The following is an 8661-nucleotide window of genomic DNA, read 5'->3' on the forward strand; positions in this document are numbered from 1 at the left end:
CCCAGAGCTCCAGCAATCAGTCCCTCATCCAAGGGAACTCTGGCAATTGTAGCTCTGAGAGCAGAATAGGGGTCCCCTAACAACAGTGGGTGGGTGGCACTGTGGTCTAAACCACAGAGCCTATGGCTTGCTGATCAGAAGGTCGGCGGTTCGAATCCCTGCAACAGGGTGAGCTCCCATTGTTCGGTCCCTGCTCCTGCCAACCTAGCAGTTCAAAAGCATCTGAAAGTGGAAGTAGATAAATAGGTACTACTCCGGCGGGAAGGTAAACAGCGTTTCTGTGTGCTGCTCTGGTTTGCCAGAAGTGGCTTAGTCATGCTGGCCACATGACTCAGAAGCTATATGCCGGTTCCCTCAGTCAGTAAAGCGAGATGTGCACCGCAACCCCAGAATCATCTGCAACTGGGCTTAATGGGCAGGGGTCCCTTTACCTTTACCTTTAGCAACACTCAGCACCCTCATTAAACAACATTTCCCAGGGTTCTTTCAGGGGAAGCCACGCCTGAAGCATTATGATATGGTTTTAAATGTAGAGTGAAGAAGGGGCCTCTGAATATAGCTTGTCCACTGATGTTGGCCTTTACATTGAAGAACCCTTGATAGGTCCCAGAGGGTCTTCAAGGTTCCCCAGCAGAACACAGTTTGAAAACTACTGCTTTAGTGGAATTAAATCATGGATGGATATAGCCTAAATTCTTAGCTGTCTTAAGTATGGTGTTTCGGAAAGTTACATATTATTTAATATTATAGTTAAATGTAGTAGATCTTTTGACTTGACTGAGTCCTCATGACTACGCCCAATAAATATGGCTGCAGATTGTAATCTCTAGTGGAATGAAGGAACTGGTTGCTCTTTAAAAGCATAGTTTGCGCAAGTGAATTGTTTTATTTGAAGTAATTCTGTCAACATTTTTTTCTTTTCTAGCGTTTCTTGTTGGCATGGGGGCTTAAAGGCACATGCGGTACTCACCCACTGAGGAAGGCTTTTCCAATCAATTTTGAAAAGGGATAGATAGCTCCGTGTGTGCAAAGAAATGTGTATGTGAAATCAAAATGGAGGGATATTTCCGTTGATTCACATGTTTAAAGCAAACTGACTCAATCTGCAACCCCCTCAAATGAAAACTGTATTGGTTCAAATATAAGCTGTCCCCAAATATAGGCCAAACCCCTAAAATGAGATTACTTAAATCATGGGTTATGTATGTGTTAGACTGTGCTTCTGGTTCACACTCAGGTTTTATGCAAGTCAGATTCAGCTGAAAAGTATGGCCTGTATTCAGACCCAATATAGCATACAGATCAGAGCCTCCAGGTTTCACACTTCTCTGAATATTGCAGTACAATTCTCAGCTAAAAAACAATACCAAAATGCATTTTTAAAATGCATTTTCTTGGAGTTCAGTTTATTTGGTCTACAAACTATAAGCATCAAATACAGTATAGGTTTATCAAGACTACTATAGCAAAACACAGCAACAAAACACGCAAACAGTGCCTTTTAAAATAAGAGTATAACAAAATCCATTTTTAGAAATCCATAAACAATCTGGGAGATCTAGACCAGTCGACTCAATCAAATGCAATTTGGCTCAATTAAACACATTTTAAAAGGTGTATATTAAAATAAAATACATATTAAAATACATATTTTGTGATACAATGGGCATTTAAGTATGTATTTAAATATGGATTTCCACGTGGGAAAAACACACAGCTAAATAAGAAAATTAAATAGGACAGACTCATTAAAATACACATGCAAAATTGGTGTGGGTTGGAGATTGGCCAATCCCTTATGCATTTATTTCTTTAGAGCATTTGTGCCACACATTTTGGCCACAAAGGCTCTCAGAGTGGATTGCATACAATCAAATTAAAACAAGGCAGGCCTGCCCCACAGACTTACAATCTAAAAAAACACATGACACATACGGGAAAGTGAACAGGAGGGAAGAGGGGGGGAAATCAAATTCAGGTACCAATTCTTAAACAGTTATAATGACCAGCTGGCATAGTTCAGGGTTAGGAGGTTGATAGGAATATTTGCTTCTACACATTTGCCTCTGCACACGACTGTGGCATGATGGGAAGCTTGCTTCTAAGCTTTGCTTCTGTACATGATGTTGCATAAACCGTTCTTAAGACATTCCCTTACCATCCCAGAATGTTCTGTTCAGTTCATATTGAGTTCATGACAATATTACACTCTGACCTGTTCTTAATGCATAGTTGACCACATCTATGGAACGCGATTATTATATCCTTTCATGTTATGATCAATCCTTAGTAATTGTTTTAGTCATGCTATATCAATCATTAGTTATAATTTAATTAGGAGAGCCAGTGTTTTGGCAAAGCTGGTGGAATGAGCCCCACTTCCTAGCTCTCCTGCTGAGGAAGTCCGATGGAATGGTTACTCCAAGTGACAGTTGAGGGAAAGGAGGCCTAACATGTATGGGTAAACCTGTTCACAGTGGTAATGCAGATTTCTAGAAGGGGGTCCTACACTGCAGTCCTGTGTACTGTATCAGATAAGAAAGGAGAAGGACTGGAGGCACAGTCAACTCAAACATACAACAAAAGGGGTGTTAAACATTATATCAAAATTTCCTCGCTCCTTTGTGGAAAATTCCAAATTCCTCAGAGACATATCACCTGACTAGTTGTCACCATTTGTATTCCTCATATCCGGAAATACACAATGGTGGTTCATGCTTGTTTCTCCAAATAAAGGAGAACTGGGGGGGGGGGGAATGAATGAAACCAATTTATATAAAATTGGGATATGTGTGCCCACATTCAAGGTGTGGAGAGAAGAGGCTACACACACAGAAGCATGTCACACAGGTTATTTTGACCCCACGTTCTCAGAGCATCTGAGATATTTGCTAGGGATGTGAGCCCCACTTGAAGAACAGAGTAGTCTCTGATTTGCTCCAAGTTCTATAACGCTGAAGACATGGCTGCCAATAGGGAGAGCGTTTTCCTCAACTGCTGATCTCTCACATGCGAAGCCATTGTAGCGTCCTCCAGATGTTCTTGAACTACAGCTCCCATGAGTCCTAACCACAATGGGCAACTTTCAGGAATAGTGGGAGCTGTAGTCTAATGACATCTGGAGGTCACCATGTTGGTTCTGCTTCAGGATATTGGGTTGGGCAAGCTGGGAAGAAGAAAATGGGTGGCCTTCTCATCTCTCTGGTCGCTGTGGGGTATCATCATTTCCTCTTGACCACACTTAAACTTCTGCTTTTCCTTCCCTGCTTTCTGTCTAACATATAGGGGTTCGCAGTGTGGACAAAGGTGCAGCGTGATCTGTAATGACAAGCACCTGGCACACACAAAAGGATTTCTAAACAGTTCTGAAGCTGAGGAGTGAAAAATTGTCATTATTCAAAGAAACAAAGGAATTGCCCTTTGTGGCAAGACAAATGCTCCTCTGGTTTTATTTTTTTACTTCTTCTTCTTTTGGCTTTGTTTCGTTGTTGAATATGCAGTTAATTTATTGAAGAGCAGGTTACTTGTATTAACATCGATATGCTTTATGGGCCAAAAAATAAAATCGGTATGTTTAAATGATTAATTCTGTTGTCACACATTCATTGTCATTTGTAAATGTGTACAGCTAAATGACGTCTTAAAACCAAATAAAGCTTCATTTTAAATGTTTGGATACTTAATTTCTATTCTAACGTGTCAAGGCTATAGAGGCATGCACATTTTTTATTTAAAAAATTCTGTATTTCGTAGATACTTTAATCCGCCCCTTAAAAAAACAACAACACACAACACACAACTTTATGACCATTGAAACATAAGAGCTGATTATAAGTTATGCTAGTGCTTCTGCTGCATGTGAGGTACAGTACTTATGAATTTCCAAGCAAAATATATTTTAAAAGGCAGTTGATGTAGCTTTGGGGATTGACTTTTACTCCTTGTATACAGTGCGTGTTAGGGTAAAAAGTCCTACAGTATCCCTTGTGGCCAGTGACAGCTGCTGATGGATAAATGAATTGCAATGGAATTGACAGCCCTGTCAGATTTCTGGAATTTTGGAAGCACAGATGTGTAATGTGGCCATTTGTAGATCCCAGCAAGAACCCCCCCCCAACTCGTCTCTTCCCATATTCATTTCAACCATAATCGCAATATTAGAGTATCGAACAAAATTACGGCAAAAAAGAAAAGAAAACCACCCATGATTTATTGTCAGTGATAAGAAGAACCCAGATAAGAATATAAGGCTGCAGTCCTGGAAAATTAAGGGCGCTGAAAGTTGTTAGGAGGTCTCCTATTTCCCCTTCCTTGGTCTTTAGGGAAACAATGCGTGAGTTTTAAAAGCCACTCAGTTTCAAAAAAACGTGTTTCGCATCAGGGGCAGGGGCAGAATTGGTCACAAAAATTTGAAGCTGTGTACCCACACACCCTGACACTTACAGCACGGTTTACTCAAAATCCCATAGATTTCAATAAAACTTTTTCCTGGGCGAGTGGGTATAGCGTTGCAGCCTGCTTTGGAATAAATGCAAACACACGCACAATTGCTATTAAAAAATGATGCTTGATAATGTGTTTTTCCCCCCATTTGAAAAGTCATGTCAGTTCTAGATTAAAGACCTTGCTATCTCTCTTTCCCTCAGGGGCTGTTTAGGCCTTCTGAATCCTTCTACTGTGTCAGAGGCTGTGAAAATCTCAAAACTCCTTCCATTCATCATTCTGTTATTGTCAGTACTAGGGTGGTTTTTTTTACAGAAAGATGGCGTCCATTTTGGCTAGAGGCTCCCAATAAACGCAGTGCACGAAAAATCTTGTGATGGCTGTAAGCATAATTTACATTTCATTTAGAGTGTACTCTGTTTATATACACTATACTACAAATTTGAGGGAGCTGCAAAAAATTGGGGGGGAGGCAGGATGCAGCCTATGGGCCTGTGATATATAGGAACAAGCCAAAAGATGCTGTAACGCTTCTGATAATGATTTTGGCAGGGATGCCTGGTTTCCTGGTGTAGTGAGGTGACTTTGGCTCATACTGAAGAATTTAAGAAAGATGAAAGTAGATGGAGAATGTGGCCATCTTGGATTCTTCGATGGGTTCTCATTGGCCATGCTGGTTATCCGACACCAAATTCATTGGTGTGCAGAATTTGAGGTGATGAGCCATACATCACAAAACCTGCCAACAGCCCCCCTCAGAATCAATGGGGCAAGCTGGGGATTGGTGGGGAAGGTCTTTGTGGAGACACTGAAGCCCTCCAAACCCCTTTGCATCAAACGGGACTTGAGTTTTATGCATATGACTGCAAACATATCCAAACTTACGGGGAGTAGTTACTGTGGATCTTCTGCCCTCCCACAAATCTATCTGATCAGCAGCAGCAGCGGAGGGGTGTGTGTGTGTGTGTGTGTGTGTGTGTGTGTGCACTGAGTACCCCACCTCAGAAGTGGGAAGATGAGGAGTGTTGTAAACAAAATCTATCCTTTTTCCCTTATGGGGTATCCAAGAGCCCATATAGAGTCCTTACGTGGGTTCCCTATTGGTAGGAGAAAATAACAGAGGCCAACCAGAGAATATTGAGAAGCAAAGCAGCTACTAAGCCTGATCTTTATTGATCTGTTGCAACAGGGTGCTCCCCTCACACACAGGAAAGGAGGAGGAACCCAGAACAAAGGTGTGTCCGCCCTTATATAGACATTTTAAATTTGCTGCCCTGGAACTCAAGACCACCCCTCCATAAATCATACATACATCACAGAAGGGGTGTAACCCAAGACCACCCCCCACAAACATCATACCTACATCACAGAAAAGGTGGTCTACAACAGAAATTTGAATGTTGTTGTTTTTCCTGTCTGCCAGGTTATCTGATAACGCCTTTCCTGGTAGTCTGCCCATTCCTTTGAAATGGTGATTACTAAATTCCTGTAACAAGGAGGGTTTTGTCACCTCCTCCCTCCTTGCAGAGAAACATTTGGTCAGCTTGGGAGTCAAAATGGTTTCAGGACTGTCTTCCTGTGCTGCTTCAGACATGTGGTTTATATATTTATGTACGTTTTTGCTTGGTACATTTATGAACATTTTGTCCTCGAAGCTACAAACATGAGTCTGAACAAGTGGAAGACAGAAGTGCCTGGCGTGCTCTGGTCCATGGGGTCACGAAGAGTCGGACACGACTAAACGACTAAACAACAACAAAATTATATATCTAAGACCTTAAAATTCTTATAACAGGAGGAGGGGTCCACAGAGCAACAGGAGGCAATAGGAGCCAAATGCTACGCTCCCAACTCTTTGTATCTCAGGGGTAAAGCAAAGATATTGCATGCAGAGGGTGCTTCCTTCAATCTCCAGCATCTTTGAGGAGGGATGGAGATGTCCCCTGTCTGAAACCCCGGAAGACTGCTTCCAGTCAGTGTGGACAATACTGAACTATAGAGTGATGGCTGGTCTGATTCAGTTTCTAAGGAACCTTCCTTCATTCCTATGTTCTTTGCATTGGAGAGTGCTGTATGTTTTTCTGCTGAATGTAACGAGCCTTCCACCCACGTATTGCATCTCCATTGACAGACAGCAGGACCAATCCCTGTTTCGTGCATGTGGATGGATTGGGGCCAGTGCCCGCCTTTTATAAGTAACAAAAAACGAGTTTGCATCAACACGTCTAGTGTCAGTGGAACGAGCTTTTTCTTGAATCACGACTTAATAGTCCTCCTTGTCTGGAATTGCGTGGAGACTTATTTGTAATGTAAATGAGAGTGAAAGCCAGATTTATTTCTTGTGACGGGTTTTGATTTGGGAAAAAAAAAATCCAGTCTGGTTTGTTAATGTCTTTCTAATGCTTCGTTAAACGATGACTGTAAAGAAAATGAACAAAAACATTTCCTCCTGTTTTTCATCCAGCAGGCATTTATCAGTGTTAATATGTTATGAAAGACATGTAAATGCTTGAGTGATTTATAATAAACAGTTATTAACATGTTTGCCCTGCCTCCCTCCTGTTTTATTTGAGCAAAGGTGGTTCAGAAAAAAACATAAAATTGGGGGTGGGGATTTAATCTCACTTTCTAGCAGTTCCTGTAAAGTCACATTAGGTAAGTCTGAAAGTCAGTAACTCAGCTTGATGGCTGTGTGAGGATTCAAACTCTTGTCTTCCTTGAATTTGTGGAAGGGTTTGAAAGTGGGCTGCATGGATTAAGTCTTGCTGAAATGTGTGTTTATTTAATTGTGTTAATTTTTTTTAAAAAACCCACCTTTCCCAAAGAAGGCCAGAGCTGTGTACACAACTCTTCCTTCCCATTTTATCCTGACAACACCACTTTTAGGTAGGCTAGCCTGATAGTGATTGGCCAACAGCCCTCAAGGAACCTAGTCAAATTTCAGCCAGGTTGCTATCTCTGAAATTGACTCATTTTGTGGCCTTGGGCAAGACGCTCTAACATCTGTAAAGTGGGGAAAATTATGATTTATGCTATAAGGATGTCTTCTGGGCTTAGACACAATAAAGTTCATAAATCACATTGCATGATAAAAGTACTATGCAACCTAAGAGCAATTATGTTTTGCAAATAAGTATTTGGTCTCAAGCATCCGAAGCAATCATTTATTCCAGGAAGACGTCCCCAGGGGGATGTTTGCTGCACTAAATAAACCATGAATCTGAAATGTGTCTTAGGAGGATTCCAGACTTTGTTCCAAATAAGTGTCTAGTCCTCAGCGGCATAAAGCGGTGCTTGGGTTGATGGTTGCGAATCGCCTGCCAAAAGCTCATGAATAGATAAAAACTTACTGAGTGTTTCCAGTACTTGGCCATGTGGACTTCTGCAGAAAACTGCTCTGGAAACCTCTGCTGCTGAAGGCTGCTGTTCTTTCCAATTTCCTGAAGCCCACAGTGTTATTTCTCCCTTGCCTTCGATCAAATAGCTATGTGCTTTATTTGAATTCTTTGGAGCATGAAATAGGAAGACCAGATGCAACAGAGGGCATGTTGGACCAAGCTCCAGTTGACAGCATGACAAGGAAAGGGTGAACCACAGCCAGGAAAGACAGTCTCCTAAATGCTCAGGCCAACCTAAACTGAAAGTCATTATCAGGACCAAGGAATACCATGTGACTCATGCTGTCCTGTTGATCTGCTTCCTCGATGGTCATACCCCTGATAAGAAGAAGAAGAAGAAGAAGAAGAAGAAGAAGAAGAAGAGGAGGAGGAGGAGGAGGAGGAGGAGGAGGAGGAGGAGGAGGAGGAGGAGGAGGAGTTTGGAATGGATATCCCGCTTTATCACTACTCTAAGGAGTCTCAAAGCGGCTAACAATCTCCTTTCCCTTCCTCCCCCACAACAAACACTCTGTGAGGTGAGTGGGGCTGAGAGACTTCAGAGAAGTGTGACTAGCCCAAGGTCACCCAGCAGCTGCATGTGGAGGAGCGGAGACACAAACCCGGTTCACCAGATTACGAGTCTATCGCTCTTAACCACTACACTACTACACCACACTGGATTTTTTATAAGTATTTCAAAAATCACCTGCTACCAATGTCCATTTTGTGTCATCTCAATGACTTCTTTGCAAATTAAGTCCTGCCCCCCTGGAAAGATCCTAAAAGGGTTTTAGGTTTTTTTTAGTTTTTTTATGTATACTTTTCAAATTTATACATTTCA

This window comes from Podarcis bocagei (genome assembly GCF_964188305.1).
Source record: "Podarcis bocagei genome assembly, chromosome: 9".
NCBI lineage: Eukaryota > Metazoa > Chordata > Lepidosauria > Squamata > Lacertidae > Podarcis > Podarcis bocagei.